The sequence below is a fragment of the Pyrgilauda ruficollis genome, unplaced genomic scaffold (assembly GCF_017590135.1).
Source record: "Pyrgilauda ruficollis isolate IOZ18807 unplaced genomic scaffold, ASM1759013v1 scaffold65, whole genome shotgun sequence".
NCBI classification, from domain to species: domain Eukaryota; kingdom Metazoa; phylum Chordata; class Aves; order Passeriformes; family Passeridae; genus Pyrgilauda; species Pyrgilauda ruficollis.
Genome location: NW_024528266.1, coordinates 5,093,347 through 5,110,347, shown reverse-complemented (window position 1 = coordinate 5,110,347; position 17,001 = coordinate 5,093,347).

Sequence of the window (17,001 nt, the reverse complement as noted above, 5' to 3'; positions counted from 1 at the left end):
TTTGGCATTCAAAGATTTTATAAAGAAAATTAGGGTGTAAGAGCATGAGACACCTTAAAGAATCAGCAGGTGAATAGCAGTCCTTTGAAGATAAGCACACTCTGGCTCAGAGGCCCTGTTGATTATCCAACAGCAATTTGATCTTATGCTCTGTTGATTCAGTGATTTGACACATGGTGTTGGCATTGTTATTTAGGGTGTTTTATGTAAACAGGTAGGAGCTGGTTTATCCTGTTTGGAGTGTAAGCTAGTTCTCCCATTCTCCCAGCTGAACCTAACAATTCCATTACAGTGAGTGCTTTCCTTATTTGTCTCTGAACTGGGAACTGTAATCACGAAAAAAGCAGCTATGACCTCTGTCTTTGACATGAGGTAGTCAGACTTTTCTTAACACAAGATGAGATCCTGCCTTGCCTGGCTTTGGATAGTTGTTCCCCATTATCTTCAGAAATTAAATCTTTTTAGAAAAGGATGGTAGTATTTGAAGAACCATCATTGTTCAGGTGTTTCTCAGGCTGCAATCCTGGATTTCTGGTCAGCCAGAAAACATGGAAAATTATGGGCAAATTATTAGCAGGTACACAGTTTTAGCATTGTTTCTTTTTGGGAAATTTTAATAAGTAACAGGGAAGCAAGCATGGCCTTGGATATTGTTTATTTTATTTTCTGAATGAACAGGTAGTCCTATGATTTGTTTATGTCTGGGTGCTTGGGCTCTGTTTTGGTGGGCCTGATTATCATGGACATGAGATGCTGTCCGTCCTGCCGCTGATCTGGAGCATGGAAGTCGTAAGCCCTGGTCTGCAGGAAGAGCTAGTACAGCTCCTATTGCACCCTGCTAGTGGCCATCTAAATTTGGAAACTATAAGATCCTTGGTTTACATACATAAATCCTTGGACTTGGACAGTCCTGCTGTTGCCATTGTCTGAAACACTTCTGTTTTTTTCTTTGTGGTTAAGTGCCGTGGCACATCTGTGTTACCTGAGCCGTACACAGACTGCCTTCCCTGCAGTGCTCCATCCAAGCAGCTTCCAGACAGGTCATTTTACACAATGGTTCATAGTGTTCAGTTCTCCAATTTCTGAGGAAATTCAGCCCTTGCAAAACTGAACAGATGGATCTGAGTTCCAGCGTGTAGACGCGGAACTATGTTTTATTCCCACATCCTGAATGAGTGCTGTGACTGCTGAGGAAGGGCAAGGAAACTGCTGCTTCCTCTGCTCATGCTGTGTAGCAGAGATGTTGCCCTTCCTCATGAGAGCAAAGGGGTAGGCAGGGCAGAGCTCAGCATGCTGAACTGCAGATGAAAAGCAGGGCCTCCTGTTGCCCTGCATGAACAGCCTGAGCCCCTGAAGAGGGGGATTTAAGGAGCTCCCCTCCTTGGTGCTCCCTGGTGCTGGTTGAACCAGCTCGGGCTGCAGGGAGCAGTTTACATGGACTGCACTCTTTCCTGCACATTGCATGCGGAACTTACTTGCTGAAATCACAACTCTTGCTTCTGCTGCAAAATCTGGAGACTGCAATAGTTTTATGTCCTTTTTTGCAGCCCTGCTGTGCCAAAAACCTAGGTTCACAAAAAGATTAACAGCTCATTTCTTAGGGGACATTAACACCACAATACTCTGGAAGTATGTGCTTGTACAGAGGAAAGGTAGTGTTTGGCACTGCTTTCTTTCCCAGCAGGCTGCATATAAAATATACATTAACTCCCCCAATAACTACACAATTATGACAGTTGAAATAGAATTAGAGGAGCTACCGTAAAGCCCAGACCCCGTGTCCCACCTTCACTGCAGGCTGCCGGCAGAGCACCTGTCAGTTGTGATTTGCATCTTTGCAATTGTTTCTTCCCTGAAAGAAAAAACAACAAAAAAGCAGGCTTGCTTCCAGCCAGCTACCCTGAAAAGATTATCAGTCACAGCAACAGCTATGAGACATAGCCAGGATAGTGTGCATCACCATGCTCTTACAAGCACAGCATTGACAATCAGTTCCTTGCATCCCATTGCCCTTCAGCTGCTGGTGGGGACATCTAACAGCTGTTGCAAAAAAAAAAAAAAAAAAAATTAAAAAAAAAAAAAATCCAGCTGTAGCATATCCAGAGTGTGCACTGATATTTTTGTCAATCAATTTCTTAGTCTTCTATTAAGAAAGACTGTATATAGAGTACACAATGTATACATACATACATATACAGTACACAACGTACTGTATACAGTGTACACAATAAAATAGTTGTACAAGTAAAAAACAGTCCACTTTCTCTAGAAAGCTCTAAGCTGCCTGGGATGATCAACATCCAGAGTCCTGTGATATATGCATTAGCATCATTCAAGAATAGAGGGCATCTTTCTCTTGAATAAGCAACATGCTTAGCAGGAGAAATAAGAAAAAACTGTCTTCCAAATACCTGGTATAAGGCATTGGTATTTCCAGAGGTTCATTTGGACTTTCAGCATTTGTTCTGGTAGCCCTAGCTCTGAAATGTCAGTATATTGTATTCATTGCTTTAGGTGGATCCCTTCTTTCTAGGCTAAGACCAAGGACCAAGGCAGTTGCGGTTTAAAGATAATAATGCCTTTAGTTATATAAGCCCAAGACTGCAATTTTTAAAAAATGTAGCTCTAACCCATTTGTTGCAAATTATGACTTTCTGTGTTTGCACTGCTGTGACTGTGCCGGTTCCTGATGTGGGCTCATTAATAGATTATTTCCTTGTTAGCTGTAGGTAAAGCTTTGACCTAGAGCTGATTAGGGAAAAGAACTTCTGTATCTATTATCTTTTCTCTCTCTTAATTAGTATAATTATGCTTCTGTGCCCCAGACAGCAGTCTCAGACAGTCTGCTGTGGAGCCACAGAAACTGTCTGGACTCCCAGAATGGGAGTTTGCTGTTAAGCAAGGCATAGCTGGGTTCTGTAGTGTCAGGGAAAAGCTGAATTACACCATTGCACAGAATGTAACCAAACCAGGGCACAGAGATTTCCCTTCCTCCCCACCCAGTTAAATCCAATTAACTGTGAGGAATGCAAAAAGCAGGTTTTGTCATTTCCACTTTTTCAAAGGTAAACTAGCACACCTATGAGACAGAATCAGTCAAAGGCACAGTATTTCAGTTTATAGGTGATAATGACAGGCATTGTTGAGGAGCAGAGCACCCAGCTGAAACTGCTCTGGTTTTGACACAATACTTCAGCTTTTTAGTAATGTGTTCACCTGCTCTCCATTAACTGATTGAGAGGGTTTGCAGCTGGGCAGAGTGGGTGTGACTGGGACTAGTCCAGCACTGGGCTGGGGGCTGCTCTCCAGCAGTGAGGGGAGAGTTTTCTCTTCCCGGGGTACATCTGCTGCCTCTTAAGTGAGGTTACAAAATGAGAGGAAAGGAGGGGAGGTCACTTTCCAAGGTAGATCGTGGCAGCTTTTAGGGGAAAACAAGAAGATGAGTTCAGTTTAATACCTACTACTGGTGTGTGTGGAAGGCATTGAGCAGTAACTGGCAAGAAATCTTGAAGCTTAAAATTTGAAGGATTTTAAGAGTGTGTTGGAGAGCAGCACCAACTGTCTTTCCTGTTGCCTCTTACCCTTCCCACCATGCTTGCACCTCAGAGTATGTGTTACTCTTCCTTGCAGTGTGGCTGCTCTGACAGGATTTAGCAGGACTTGTTCTTTACGGCCGTCTCGGGTATCATTGCTCTGGTGCTATGGAAGTGTAATTCCCATCATGAAATGGTAGCTGTGGCTGAAATGCAAAGCTCAATAAAAGGGGAAAGAAGTAGTAGGTAATTGTGAGGAGGCAGCAATTTAACTCCTTCCTTGGGCTCAGGGCTTGGAGTCCTCGCCTTCTGCCTTACAGTGGAGTTTTCCAGTCAGGTGGAAACAATTGGTTGTTCAGTGGGAGCAGCCTTCATGCAACTTTTTGAATTAATCTTGCAGCCTGAGAGATTTGTAGTCTGAGTGGCTGTATCTGAAGTGAAGAGGGAGGCTCTAGTGTTTCATGCTTTTCTCTATATAACAAATGCATGAGCAGCCACTGGAAGAGTGGAGAAAGCTGAGGCTCTGGGATACTGTTAGCTTAAGTGTTAGGATGCTTTCTTGGGAGCTAAGAATTATAAAATTGGATCTCCTCCCAAATGGAGAGGGTTTAAGGCCTAATCTACCACATCTCAGCTAAATGCCAAATTAGTTGTGGTCTAAAAGCAATTACTCCTGCCTTGAAAGTAAGACTACAGGTGTTTTCTTTTAATCAGAGCATGTGCATCATAGACCTGTGATGCTGCTTCTTCATTAAGACCTGAAGGTCCTAGGGAGGCTGGGTTCTGTCACTTGCCTGCATCTCCTGAGGAACCTGATTGGACTTTGGGGGAGCTCAGTGATTCTGTTGACACAGTTCCAAGTTCCACCCAAGGCCTTGTGTTTGGTTAGACCCTGCAGTGCCACCTGTGGAGCTGCTCAAGTCCCACTGTGGCTGAATTCCTCGCTGTTAGCCCTCAGCAGTGTGAGAAAAGAAATCACTGAAACATGTGAAAATACTTTATGTAAATAAAGCACCTGGTAACTGACCAGGGCTAGTTGGATTTTGTGTTTTTGGTTGATTGTTTTTACTATATGACTTCTAAAAAAGAAATTAAAAAAAAAAACCAAACCATTAAATAAAAACATAACCCAGCTGGAAAATTATAAAACCACTCTGGGTTGTGCTGTGCTGTAACTATCCATGTTCCTTCTGTGCTCTACGTGTGATAAAATAGCCTGGAAGAGGGTCTGTAATACCATCCCAGGCTCCTTGCCTGGAGGGGTGAGCAAACCCAAGGTTGGGCTGTGATGAGGGGTGTGGCATCTGTTCTGGTTTGATGGGTGAGAGAATGAGTGTGAGGCTGTGATTAAGGCTCTTCTGATGGGCCGTGAGAAAGTGAAAAGCTTGTCAGTGTTGTCACCGGAAATTGAAAAGCACTTCTGTGATTTATGGACAAGTTTGCTCCTGCATTTAACCTTTTTCAGGCTGTGATTAAATGCTCTTGAAACTAATGATTGTCTGGTTGGTTGGTTTGTTTGTTTTTAATACAGCATTGGTAAGACTGTTTTGTTAGTGTAATAACACATTTTGGAAGTAAATATGTGCTTGAGCACAAGAGCTTATGTGTTTAAATTAGGTTAGTGTCTTGGGGCCCAAGCAAACAGGTAAAACCTCCTGTCAAGGGGAACGGTGCCATTGAATCCTGGGTTACCAAAGAGAAATCTGAGATGCTGCCTGCATGGGGAAACATTTCAGATTTCAGCTAGATCTTGACTAACTTTGGGACTGAGTTCCAGTTAAGAAGCATGAATTAGTTTATTAACTGGCTGCTACTGACCTTTCTCTCTGTTTACTCACACTGTTAATCCTTTCTGTGCCTTACAGAAGAAACCACAGCTTAGGCTCTCTTCCTGTGGAGCTTGCAAGCATTTACTTTGCAGGCTGAAACCTCTCCCTTCAGCTGATAAGGAGCACCCTGTGTTAGAAGTGTAACTATTGGAGCTGAGATAGCTCCCAGTTGGACAGGGTGGAGGCTTAGAGTGCTCGTTAGCAACGGAATGTCCCCGTTCCAATGGGAACAAGCCCAGTGTGAGCAAGGCTGGCACGGAGCAGGTGAAGGAACCTGGTGATCTTACACTGTTTACACAACCTACTGCCAGTTGACCAAATAAATAAACTTGCCTGCTGACTGTATCCAGAATGAGTCAGGCCATTTTACAAGAGGTCTGTTTTGGCTACAGAAGTGTAGGTGTTTTCTTCCTGTGAAAGACATTGAAAAAGAGTGAAAAAGACTGACTTGCTTCTAATGTGTGAGGAAGTTCTGGCATTTGCTCCTTGGGTTTCCTTACCTCCTGTTTGCTAGTTACATTAGAGTGTATTACTTGTTTCCTAGACTATCTGAATAAAATTTATTTTTATTAGCAATCCAGTCATCATGCCACCTTCCAGCCCAAGGGAATTAGTCATCCCCAGGTCCCTTTTAAATTTCTCATTTTCAAGATGTCTTAAAATCAAAAATTTTAAATTTGGGTGTGGCTCACATGTGAGAGTACTTGAGGAGAGTGTTGTTCACTGACTTTTCCTTTCAAAGTATCTGAAATGAGGGGCTTTATTGTTCATAGTTTTTGTTTCTCTTAAAGTGAAAAATGTGAAAGGGTCACAGTGTGCATCAATGAATTTTGAGGTTTAGATCTTGGTTTAGATCCCATTCCTTGCCACCTTGCGAGATAACATTTTTTATGAATTTTCTTTTACGTCACAAGTATTCTTTTTACAATGCTGCTTTTTGTAGGCATGGTAAACAGGTTATTGAGCTATGAAGAGGGGTAGAGTGGATTAAACAAAAAGAGAGGAGGTAACTGAAGAGAGCTCATAGGTATGATTCTTCTGGAAATTCTGGCTAACAGGCATTTTGGTGGCTGCAAAAGCTGGTATGATGTTCCCTTGTAGAGTCCGATGTGAGCGCCTGTTGATGGTTGAAGGCGTTTGTTCATTTCCAGGGATTAATATCAATGGCCACAGTATTAAAGATCCACAGCAGAAATGTCATGAAGGCATAAGCAGGTTTGGGCATTCTTTTGACTGATGGAAGGTGCACAAGCGCACAATTTATTAAAATATTCCACTGTGAGCAGAAATTGCTCAGTGACAAATAGAAGTCACCTAATAGTTCTCAGAATGGCTTTTTATTTTTGCTCTTAAAATTTCTTTGCCAGCTGAGTCAGAGTGGGGATCCTGGTAGGAGGGAGGACAGCTCTGAAAGGCTCCTGCAAAGCTGCAGTCACAGGGCAGTGAGGTTTAAAGGTCTGAGACTATTGAGGGATGAGGAAAGCAGGATTTCTTAGAAGATATAAGAGGTCTTGTAACTGATGCATAAAAGTCTGGGTGTCCCAGGCAGAAGTAACAGCCTGGTAAATGATGTTTACTTAAGACCCTCTTTCTCTGTTAGGAGAAATCTCTTTCCAACCTGTTATGTGAATAGATCTCTTCAGCACCTGAAAATGGATGCAAAGAAGGAAATCTTCAAAATCCTTGGAGCAATTTACAAGCTGCAGAGACTCCCAGAGCCCTGCATAGAACTGAGAGTTTCTTGTGGTTTTTATTGGTGTCCTGGTAGTCCTGTGCTGCAGCTCTGAAACCTGAATTCTGGCTGCTGGAATCAATTGCTCTGCCATTCCCATGGATGCACCAAGCTCGGTTCCCAGGGGCTGCTCTGTAGGTAGTGCTGTCTGGTCATGGTTTGTGTTCAGGTCCCTGCTTATGAGGCCCATGGAGAAACTGGACACTCAGGAAGTTGTCTTTGCAGTGTGAATAATCCTGCTTGTCACAGGCAATGCTGAAATCACATCCACAGCAAAAAACAGTCGTAGTTTCTGTCCTCAGACTGTCCTCCCACTTCTTCCTCTTTCTGTGTTGTGCCTGAATTGTGCTGTTTTTCACTATTTTTGTTAATTTTTTTTCTTTTTCCATACAGATAATATGGAATGGGATGAAGCATTTTCCTTTTTCTTTCTTTCAAGCCAGCCTTTCCACTGTCACATATGATTCACTCAGAAATCCCCAGTCCACATCTTACTGTGATTGGTAGGAGTTACCAGATGGTGCTTGTGATTCAGTGTAGCTTGTGTGCGTCTTGGAGTAAAAGCTGTGGTGAGCCTAGCTGGAGTTGTGCAAACTCTGCTGACTGATGGGCCAGGGTGAGTGCAGTTCACTCGCTTCTGTGTCAGTTCTTACACCTCCCTGGTTATTCTGTAGCACTCTGCAGAAGGGCTGCATTGTCTTGCCTTGAGCTTTCTTTCCCACAAGTCCCATAACCACTGTCATCTTAGTGCTTTCAAACTTTATGAATTGCCTTTTGGGAAGGACCTTTGGAGAACTGGGCTGTTGTGAGAGTTTCTTGGATCTTAAAGAGGCAAGAGGGTCAGAGCAGCACTGTCTGAAACAGCTCTCACTTGGTGAGCTCAGCCCTGTAAAGCAAGGCTCTGAGAAAGCTCTGCATTTCATAATCAATTCCCAGAATCTCTACTACTTATATCCCAGAACTTAGGTTTTGCAGTGTATCTGGACTGTTTTGTGAGCAATCAAAAATTGTTTAAAAAAAGGTTTACTTTGTAAATTTACAGATTACAAATGGTAAATTTACAATTACAGTTGGGGGAAGAAAAAAGGAAAAAGATGTTTCAATAAGTATGGAAATGGATGTTACTGTAGTCTGATCCACAGTCTGCACTCAAATACTTCTCAAAGTGGCCAGCTGAGTGTTGCCTAGTTAATGTGAGATGTTAAAAAGAAGTTGAAGTGCCTGTTTGTATTCCAATAATCAGGTGGCTTTCCAAGCCACCTGATTATTGGAATACAAACAGGCAGCGTGCACAGCTTGAAAGCTTTTAAGGTTCCAAGAGTTTGTGGTGTATTTGGCCACGTATTTTCTATAGACTTCAAGATTTGTTTCATTCTTTTGCAAAATGTTCTGAGTTGGAAGGGATGCACAGTGATCAAGTCCAGGTCTAAAGCTAATGGCCCTTCAGCCACAGTGATGGGGGTTTTTGCTTTCTGCATGCATGGATTTACACTCAAGGAAGAGAATTTCAGTGTCTTCACCTCTAATTATCTTACCCCAATGGGCCAAAGGATGCATTTGAGTAGCAGACACCTTTTGCCCCAGGGCCATTTGCAGTCCCCATCAGTTCTTCAAGGTCACTGCTCATGAGTTGGGACAGGGCCTTTCTGCCTCTAGAGCTGTCAGCCAGTGGCAAGATGCACTTTTCAGCTTGCCATTTGGGGCAGTTCACTGCAAGCTGGTTAAGTTTGCATGGGGGCTGCTTTGTTTAGAGTTTCATGCTGTTATTTCCAGACAAGGGAATACAGTGTGCCTGAAGTGCTGAGAGCCAGTCCTGTTACACTACTCTGGCTGTTGAGGCTACTACAAGCATGGTTGTTGAATTGTGTGGCACTTGTCCAGCTGAAAGTTGATTCTGGCCAATGGGGTTTAGTTTTTTCCCCTCACCACTACTTGATGTGATTAGAATTGGAAAGGAAACCATTTTGTATGGACTTTTACTGGAGAAAAAGCAGTAAGTAGATCTGCATCTCTGTTTCTGGTTTTTGGTGGTTTTTTTGGGTTTTTTTTTTTTTGGTTTTTTTTTTTAGTGTTTTGGGTTGGTTTTTGTTTTCTGTTCAGCATCTTTCCCATCTTTTGATGATGCACATAAGATTTTATGGGTCATAGTGAAATATTTGATTGATCATATTATGAAAAATCTACAAAAAAGCTGACAGTTTTGTGCTGCCTACTATGTATGCAGTGATGGGTTTGACTGCTCAGCATTGTGAACAAGAAGAAAATACCTTGGGGTGCCCAATTATAGCAGCAGTGAGAGGAAATTCAGAAGAGTAATTGTGGCTTCCTTCATTGCCTTTATGTTGGCCTCTGAGCGAGTGGCCGTTCCACTCCTTTCAGATTTCACAGCAGCAAGAGCACTAATGGCAGCTCTGTGCAATCCTGACTTCTCGTGTCTGTGAGACTGAATCAATGCTTTGCCTTCCACGTTTAGTAAAACAATTTTACACAAACACTGAGCAGCTATTCTTGTCTCTACCTGCTTTGAGGTGGACTGGATGAGCTGGAAGATTTTACAGAGAGCTGTCTCTTCCATTCATTCTCCCTCACCCACTTTTGTTCTTTTTTTTTTTTTTTAATAAACTGCTTGACAATAGAACAGTTCTCTAATGGAGGTACTTTTAAAGCAAAGATGAGGAAAAGCCAAGTGTTTTAATTTGGCTTACCTAAGAGTGGAAGTTTAAAGCAGGGAAAAAGAAAGTTAACATTAAGAGAAAAAAAGCAGTTGAGCTTGCCCAGTTCAAGCGTATAAAAATCAAGTGCTGTTACACAGTATCTGAACACATAAATTGAGAATATGTTTATTGCTGTAACATTCCCATGTGGTTTGGAGCAGAATCTTTTGGAAGTCAGCTGTGACCTAGAAACTGAGTTTAGGAGCTTGAATATCTAAACTAGGTTCTAAGCAGAGTTTAGATGCTGAAATCCAGACTGCAGTCTGTCTATTTCCTCTTCAGTCCCTACTTACCCTTGGAGGTGAGGAACCTCCCTGACATGTATGACCAGCTGGATTTTCTGTTTGTACCCACTCAGGACTGCTTAGAATGGGAGGCCCACAGCACAGCTCATAGGGAAATGTGACCTGACCCCAAAATGAAGAGTTTCTTTGCCTAAGTTGTGATCAAAGTAGACTCATTGCTCAGGGGAACCAAGCACCTGACAAGCATCACACCTCTGTTTTGGCTGCTTTTAAATTGTAGCTGGGAAAGGAGAGAGCCTACAGGGGAAGGTGCTTACCTGTGAAGAGGAAGGCAGGGGTCAAGTGCTGTTTCTGAGCACTGTCTTTTAATGTGCTGTTTAATATTAACATCACATCCATAAGCAGAAATGAGAACAGTCAGCAAAGCTCTTCATTCCCATACTACAGAGTCATGCTTCCCCTTAGGCATAGTTCTGTCCCTCTGGCCCAGCACATGCATTATTATAATTTGGATTGAGTGGCAGGAGGAATCCCCTTCCTCGAGGAGAGGCTTGTCTTGGACGAATGCTCTTTCCCCCACACCGAAGGCTTGAATCTCTTCTGGCAGTCATTTAAAAACAGCAACCACGCCTCCCAACAGGAACCCAGCTGCGTTTTGGAAGATGTTTATGTGTGTGGTAGGCAAGAGGTTGTATAATGTATAATCTTTCTTCTTAACTGTACTTGATTGACCAGTGTTAATTGAGTAGGCAAGCATTTTGTTTGCTCCTTTGCAGGAGTTGTTTGGGAATACTTGCTAGCAGCAGGACCTTCCACGGATCAAACAATGTCTGTTCACTGCTTGGTGTGTGCTTTAGAGGCAAGCAGGCAGGCCCCACATATGCAGCAAACCTTTGGTTTGTTTATCAACACAAGTGTAACACATAACCCTCCTGAAAGAGGGCATTGGCTTTCCTAGAGTGACAGTCCATGGCTTTCTCTATAGAAAGATGTTCACGGTGTAACTTAACAGCCACGTGTAACTTGTGCCTATCAACTGGCAGCAAACTGCTTTCTTATGAAGAGGAAGAAAGTGGCTTCTGATATTCCCAGCTAGTTAAATGTCAGCTGTACCTGACCATATGCATAGGGAAGAATAATCCCAGGCACCAGCACAGGCTGGGGGCTGACCTGCTGGAAGCAGCTCTGTGGAGAAGGACCTGAGTGTGCTGGTGGAGAACAAGACTTCCATGAGCCTGCAGTGTCCTTGTGGCCAAGAAGGCCAATAGCATCCTGGGGAGCACTGGGGAGAGCACTGGCAGCTGGTCAAGGGATGTGATCCTGCCCCTCTGCTCAGCCCTGGTGAGGCACATCTGGAGTGCTGTGTCCAGTTCTGGGCTCCTCAGCACAAGAGGGACATGGAGCTCCTGGGGTGGGTCCAGCAGAGGCCACAAGGGCAATGAGGGGACTGGAGCATCTCTCAGAAGGAAAGGCTGAGGGAGCTGGGTCTGTTCAGCCTTGAGAAGAGATAACAAAGAAGGGACCTCAGTGTTTATAAGCATCTGAAGGGAGGGTGTCGAGGGGATGGAGCCAGGCTCTCCTCAGTGATGCCAGCAATAGGACAAGAGGCAATGGGCAGAAACTGATGTGCAGAAAGTTCCACCTGAGCATGAAGAACTTTTTTTACTGTGCAGGTGACTGAGCACTGGAACAGATTGCCCACAGAGGTTGTGGAGTCTCCCTCACTGGAGATATTCAAGAATTGTCTGGATGCAATCCTGTGATGTTTGCTCTAGGCTGACCCTGCTTGAGCAGGGGTGTTGAACCAGATGAGCCGCTGTGGTCCCTTCCAGCCTGACCCATCCTCTGTGACTCTGTGATATGTATACTTAGCTGTATATCTGGGTAGTTTCTTAGTGCCTAACTGTAAATGCATTAAGAGAGCACACAGAAATACTTGCTGGATTCACAGAAACTTGTTCTCTTCAGAGTTTGTGAAATTTTCTTCTTTCCCTTGCACTTAAAATGTGTTTTTCGGGGTGAGTCTGAGAATGTGTAACTAAGCTGTTTGCCTGCCTTTCTCAAGGAAGCAGCTGCTGCTGTGCAGCAACATAGAATGTGGTGGAGGAGAAGGCAGCAATGCTTTCTTCATGTAACAGACACAGCTGCAGGAGATCTGAAACCTCATGGCTACACTTGACCTGGTTTCCTTGTCAAACTGAACATCTGGTGTTCAGTTTGATTTAACTTGGAATCTATGTTCTGCCTGTGCTGGGGCTAGGAGTCCTGAGATGCAAATCCTTCTGTAAAATGCCAGTGTGTTACTGCTGGGAAAATTACCAAAAGAGCAGATCTAAAAGTTGTCTTGGTAGTCCTGTGAGAGAGGTTCACATTTGTCTTGTCACCTGATGTGGCTGGGATTTCTGCCTGGCAATTTGAGTGCTCCAGGGACTGCCAGAGTTCCCCCTCCTCCCTGTACTGCTTTGGTTTGACTGGTATCAGCTGGCATCCCCAGCAGCATTGTCTTGGTACAGGTGACTTTGTGCTGGTATTTCTTGCCTGGCACTGTGGACAAGAGGAGCTCAGAGTGTCCTCTGTGACACACGTGCACTGTGCCATGGACTTGGTCCCTGTGTTCCCTGGAGCAGCTCAGCTGAGGAGTTTCTGCAGCTCGCCTAAGGCTCCTGCAGGAGCTGGGTCAAGGTGGAAACAGGCTGCTCTTGGTTGCATCCTGTGCCAGAGGTACTGGAATTCTTCTGTGCAAATGAGCAATAATTTTCATCTTAAGAGAATAAATGCCTGCAAACTGCAGACCTCTGACAAAACGTTTGCTTGCTTCTGGTATGGAGAGTGTTCACAGAAGAGACAAAGAGAGGGAAGATTTGCCAGGGTTACTGATTATAAGACTGTTTAAATTCCTGAAGAGCAGGCAAGCCTGAGGTTTTAAAATTCTGTCTTATACAGTCCATTCCAGTATCCTGGCTTAGGAGGGCTGTGTGAATGCTGCAAATATTCAAATACAGACCCAATATTTGGAGTCTGTATGTTTTAAACCAGGGCCTGAACTGAAGGGCTGTCATGCAAAACAAATGCACTGGGGTAGCAATGGAGGACGTAACAGCTAATAGATGTTTTCCCTTTGCTTGACATCTGTCACCTTCCCCCATGCCAACCCTTCCTCTGTTTATAGCAAACCATTTGCTCCCATTAATTATAACTGGATTGCTGCCATCTGACCAGCTTTGTGCCTGTACAAATGTCAACAGAGCCAGGACTAGACAGGTGGGGAGAAGGGCCAGTCAGAGGAGATCTGTTGCATCTGTTTGAGGACAGATAGATGGGGGGAAAGGGGGGAAATGCCACCCCCCCCTTTCCAAATCAGGCACATTGGCCTACAATAATAATTGAAATGCAGACTGGGAGCCCCAGGATGCCACTTTACCCGGCCGTTTTCAGAGCAGACTGCACTTAAAGCCATCCCCTCCAGTTAAATCTCTTTACCAAAGTGGTCTGTATGAAGCCTTACATACAAGAAGATAATGGTGCTGTCATTTTTACAAATAATCACAATGGGAGCAGAAAAAATAAGAGGAAGATGATTACGCCTGAAAATGCAATGAGGCTCCAATTGCTAATGCAGTGGAAACTAAAAGGAAGCTGAAACACAATCCCAAGCTGTTCCTGCCAGGCTGGCTTTTCTGCTGTGATTTAGGAGTGTACAGCTGTGTTGCCATGACGTTAGGAGGAAATGTACCTACTCTGGGATGGTTTTCCTTGTGCCAAATACTATGAAGACAAAGTATTTAGTGTGGTAGTTGAAGCAAATCTTGAGTGGGTTAACAGATTGGCTTGGCTGGGTTGTAAAAGAAAAATCCCTGCAAACCTTCCTGTGGCTGCCTCCAGCAGTGATGCTCTGCTTCTGCTGGGACCATGAAACAAGAGGGTGGCACTGGTTTTAACATTGAGGATTAAACCCCATTTTAAAAGGAAGTAGAAAAGCTTCCCTCGTTCCTTTATATAATATTGGGAAGTGTTTCTTTGTGATGTGGGAAGGAGGGGGGTTGATGGGATGTGCTTGTGCGTACCCCAGAGTACTTTAAGCCTTTTAGAATGATGATGATGATGATGATCTGAATCTGTTCAGACATGGAGGACCTGAGTGCCAAGGCTGTGAGTACTTCAAGCACCTGAACTAATGATGAAATGGTTTTGGGGGAGAAAGAATGGTGCCTTGTTCTCACAAACTTGCAAGGAAGGAGACTTTTGAAGTCAACAGTAAAGAGATTTCTAAACAGCAAAGCCTTGGAGATGTTGTAGGAAGTATGTAATTCCTTTCTCCATGGCCTAGCATCTGGGGATCCCTCCTTCAGGGGCCCCTGGCCCCCACTCTGCTGCAGTGGCAGTGGTGTTTGTTTGGTGCTTAAGTGCCCAGTGCTGCAACATCCAAGTCAAGTGAGCAGCTTCCAGCTTCAATGTTCTCCTGTCAGAAAGGACAGCAGTAGATCTTTAACACATCTGTTTCTTCTTTCTCACATTCCTGCCCCCAGTGCAAGACGTTTCTTCCCTCTAAAAATGAGCATTTTTTGTTTCTTTAAGCAGCACTTTTGGTGCTGATGGCAGATACTCCCTTTGCTGGTTAGAGGTGAGATAAATAAAACACAGAGCTGACTTATATCCCAAATTCTGCAAGAATCTCTCCTAGCACAATATTTTCCCTAGTTAAACTAACTTAGGGAATAATTTACAGGTCAAAGTGAATGGACTTGCTTAATGCATAAACATAGTTGGAAAGCAGAGTGTCTCACAGAGTGATGCATGGAGAGCAGTCATTGTGGCTCATGGGTTGGTGGGGGTGGAACTGTCAGTTCTCTGAGACATAATGTGCCTCAAAATTATTAGTTGTGTCTGCATTAGGTAAACAGAGTTGAGTGTAACAGGAACTTGATGGATGCATCTTTTTCAGGAAAAACAAATATTACTGTGTCAGTTAAATAGCAGAGTATTAATTTGCTGCTGAGATGATATGTGCCAGTTTTAGTATCAGTGATGCTGGATTACCAACAAGCCTTTGCAGGTTTGGGGTGGCACTTGTCACACAAGTGTAGAAATAACAGAGCACTCTGCTGGCAGGGCCTTGCTCTTGGGAACAGCCTAAATGCAAGAGAATGTGCATTTCTATAGGCTCTGTTTTGCAGACAGGGTAAACCACAGGGTTCATGTTTAAATCCGAGGTCTTGTTCCTCTGCTTGGAGCTTTACTTGAGTGAAAAGATTTGAGCTTTTCTAAAACATTTCCTCTTTGAAACTGTGTTTAAAATGTGCATATAGCAAAACCACCATTGCCCACAACTTAATCCTTGCCTTCTTTAAGTTGTTTTGCTTCTCCAAGAGAAATCTGTTCTGCTTTTCATCTCATCCTTTTTGTGTTGGATAATTTTCCATATCTCTGAGCATCATTACCTGCTGCTCTTAATTTTTGCTTGGGGTTTGTTCACCCTGGTTTGGCTTGTCACCACAGGCTTTCCAGTCATTCCCATAAAAAAGCTGTATTGTCCTCTCTGTGAGAGTCAAAAGATGGGAAATGGCAGAACAGATAGGGAAGTGAAGAGAAAAGGTGAGGCAGAAGCTATTTGGATCTCAGCTGGGCATTCCCAATTGTAACCACTGTATGGGGGCTACAGCCAGTGGTTTGGGTGGTAACAGTGAGTGTTCACAGCCCCCTGAGGCACAGCAGCAAAGTCCCCAAGTCTTAGGAAGAGCCTGTGTTCCTGGGAGAAGTGTCATGGGAAGGTCTGGCTGGACTTCTCTGGGTCTTGGCTATGAGCACATTGTGCTATGTTAGCACCTCTGGAATGAGATCTCTGGAAATGCACTGAAGAAATTATGCTGAAAGGCAGAAGTGGGGATGTTCATTAATGGCAGGATTCTTTGCCAAGGAAGGCTAAAGGGCTGAGAGAGCTCTGTTAAAGCCAGTGCATCCGTCTGTTCAGCTGGCTCATGCAGGAAAGTGCACCTGTGCACAGAAAAGAGCAGCACTTGGCTGCTGCAGGGTGCTAGCCTGCCTCAAGACATTCCCATCTGGGAATCCACTGGGAGCTGAGGGGAGCATTACAGACTGCTGAGTGTGAAATCCCCACCTTCCCAAGACACTGAGTGATGTGAATGTGCGTAGCAGGGGGCTTCCCAAGGTGTGTGGCGTTGATGGATGGGGGGACCAGTGCTGATAACAAACTCAGACTCTCAAAAAAGGAAGCTTGAGAATTCTTGTTATTGTCACAGAAACATTTTGCAACTGGAGAGAGCAATTTCTGTCTCCTCCCACAGAATAGACTATTTCAGAATTCAGTCCTGGTGTCCCCTGAAGTTAAACAAAGGGACCAGGAGAACAAGGTTTTGTCTGATGCCTCCAAGAATGTATGTCATGGTGTTGATTCAGACATACTTTCTTACAGCTTCTGCTTTTCTCTAGATTGTGAGTGATTTAGATTATACCTGAGGTTTTTGGCTTTAATGGTTTTGGGGTTTTTCTTGGTCACAGAATAATTTAGGTTGGAAAAGTCGCTTAAGGTCTTTAAGTCCAAATGTAAACCCACACTGCCAAGTCCACCACTAAACCATGTCCCCAGGTGCCACATGTACAGGTCTTTTGAGTAGCTGCAGGGATGGTGACTCAACCACTTCCCTGGACAGCCTTTTCCAATCTTACAACTCTGCTGGTGACAAAATTTTTTCCTAACATCCAATCTAGCCCTCCCCTGGCACAATACTATTTGTTGGAGCCTCCCACCATTTGGGAGTGATTTGAAATAAGGTAGAAAAATGCTTAACCAGGTACAGCTGAGTACCCAAACAAACAAATGAATGCTTAGAGTCTCCCCCTTGTCCTGCCTCTGCTAGGTGTGCGTTTGTGGCTGTTACTTGAGCAGTGAGGGCACTGGCTCAGTAAATATGCCATATTCATTTGTGCACA